Source organism: Nicotiana tabacum, chromosome 17 (assembly GCF_000715075.1).
Source record: "Nicotiana tabacum cultivar K326 chromosome 17, ASM71507v2, whole genome shotgun sequence".
Classification (NCBI taxonomy): domain Eukaryota; kingdom Viridiplantae; phylum Streptophyta; class Magnoliopsida; order Solanales; family Solanaceae; genus Nicotiana; species Nicotiana tabacum.
This window is the reverse complement of record NC_134096.1, coordinates 15988940-15991667: the sequence shown is the minus strand read 5'-3', so window position 1 is coordinate 15991667 and position 2728 is coordinate 15988940. Positions and strand designations below refer to the sequence as shown.

Genomic DNA, 2728 nt, shown 5'->3' with positions numbered 1-2728 from the left:
CAATATAACTATGAAGATCGCGGGCATAGGTGGTGTTGTTAGAAACATAAATGGAGAGCTTATCATGGCATTTGTTAAAGCTTTACAATTCTGCACTAACAACCAATCTGAAGTTCAAGTAGCTTTACATGCTTTGCAGTGGTATAAGAATAGTAGCATTCACAATGTTATCGTGAAAATGGACTCCTTGATGGTTATGAATATCACTAAGGATATTTACAATACTCCCTGAGAATTGGTTGACCACATAAGAAGTATGAGACAAATCATTCACTCTCAAAGTATTATAATCCAGCACTGCTACAGAGAGGGAAATAAAATTGTTATTGCACTGGCTAAGTATGGGGCGGGCTTACAACTTTTGTTAGAAGCTGAGACCTTTTGCCATATTAGGGAGTTACCTCTTTCAGCTAGAGGTGGTTTCAGAATGGAAAAGGACCAACTTTCATGCTTTAGAATCAGACAAATCAAGAGGAGCCATGATATTATCCATAAATAATGATGTAATTATCTTTTTTGTTATATGTATCCTAACAAACCTTAACCAAGGAGATTCCCTTCTCTGTATATCTCAAGCAGATCAAGCTACTGCTCGGGCACAATGTAATTTTTGCATGCCTCACATGAATTTAAAGTTGGTGACATCCAACTCACATATGTACTTTGGAGAGGTTAGGCATTATGCCCCCTACTCCATGTGTTTACTTTTTGAATTTTGGTAATATACAGGTTGGGGGTCATGCCTTAACCCTCACACCACCATGGTGGCTTTTATGTATAAAAAAAAAAAAAGAACTAAGTAGGCGTTTGGACATAAAAATTTGTAATTTTTTTAAAAAATAGTAGTATTTGGAGTTAAGTTTAAAAATGGTATTTGTATTTTAAAATTATGTTTGGACATGCATTTCACTTGAAAAAATGTTGTAATTTTGTGAACGGGGAAAAAAACTTTTCTGAAAATATTTTTTGAAAAACTCATTTTCGAAAAACTTGTAAAACTTCATGGACAAACACATTTTTGGAAAAAAAAATTGAAAAAAAGGAAAAACGTTTATGGACAAACAAGGCCTAAATCTGTTTGGAAATTATTTTCCACTTAGCATTCTAGATTTTTATTTTTCTTCTCCTTGTTGCTACTTTGATTTTCTTCTATTTATGGGATTGCACTAAAATAGTGGTCACAATAAAAAAAAAATAAGGTAAAAAGTAAAATAAAATATTAGTAAGGGAAAAAAAGGAAAAAACTAAAGTAATTATGTGACCACAACAAATCATAGTATTTTTATCTTACATAACGACAAGAATACGGTAATACAATAAGTACTTTACAAGTTGTTACTTGGAACCCGTATATTACTTGGAGCCCAAGAATAGCACTGCTTTTTATTGTTTTTATTTGTTTTTGTTCAAAGTAGAATCGGAAAAAATTCAGTTGGGTCCCACCATGAGAAGGTTATATATAGACAGTCATAAAAAAGGAACTTCTCATCTTCCGTATTAATTCAAACATACGTCATTAAATAAACCCTAATTCTCCATGGGAGTTTTCGCCTAATCTAACAAAGTTTCAGAGCACCATGGCGATCTTCTTCTTGATAGCAGCCTTACCAATCTCAATTTCAAATTCACAAGTGCCCATCAGAAAGGCAGATCAAAACAGAACTTTTGAAACTAGTTTCTCTCTTTTAAGGTGAAATTTTCATATATTGTGATCAATTATATGTATTATGGTGTTTGGGTAGTCAATAGTGTTAATGCTAATTTCAGTATTGAATGTCAATAGTATTTATGTCCGGGTAAAGTGTGTATATTTATTTACTTTTTCTCTTTCTTTATAGAATCAATGATTCCGATCCTAGTCTGAATTAAAAGATACTAATCTTGGTTCTTGCATACAGGATTGAGCAATTTTTTCTGAATGTTGAAGAAGATGGCTCAGAAAGAGATAATAATGGAGCAGGATTTAAGAAAGCTGGATGTAACGAAACTACATCCACTTTCACCTGAAGTTATATCCAGGCAGCCTACAATCAACATTGGTAATTTTTATTATAACCCCATTCTTGTTTTCCTGGGCAAGTTAATTATGGACTAATAAAATGGTTTAAACTTTTGTTAGGCCTCATTGGCCATGTAGCACATGGCAAAACCACTGTTGTCAGGGCAATCTCTGGTATCCAGGTACCCTTAATTACTCTTTTGTCTGTAGCCCTTTGAACACTTTTTGTTATGTTTGGCCGTCTCAATTTCTTTTGTTTTTTATTTGATCATTGATCAACTTGTCCATACATTGTACTAGATAGAAGGAGAAATACAAGGTTGAAAAAGTGATAAACTGTCTTTTCTATAATCTTGTTAATACGAGATTTCTGTGAATTAACCAAATTATAATTTTTAGGGAAAATTATGCGACACATCAAACATATACACTGTATTTACCATTCGTAGCTATACTTTCAGCAAATTTACCATTCGTAGCTATTTTTGAATTTTATAGCAAATCCATGAAACTAGAGATTAATTGTTTTGAACTGAAATAAGAGAGTAACAAGCTCTCCTAGCTCAATTGGTTAGAGGCCCCGCTTAATTAGCGGAGCTTGAGTTCGGCTCTCAACATGAGCATTTTATTTTTCTATATTTCTGTATTTCGCCTGGGTGGTATTCGTTGAATACTTGTATACACCTCTGTATACACTTGTATCCTTTGTATACAACTTGTAATTCGCCT

The 2728-nt window shown here is 33.1% G+C and overlaps 1 long non-coding RNA gene across 1 annotated transcript; it reads left to right on the top strand.

The window, feature by feature from the left end:
- The first annotated feature begins 1486 nt into the window (after positions 1-1486).
- Positions 1487-2247, top strand: LOC142171520 (uncharacterized). Its single transcript, XR_012701071.1, has 3 exons — positions 1487-1690; positions 1899-2039; positions 2120-2247. It is a non-coding gene; the product is annotated as an uncharacterized LOC142171520 (long non-coding RNA).
- The last annotated feature ends 481 nt before the right edge of the window (positions 2248-2728 follow it).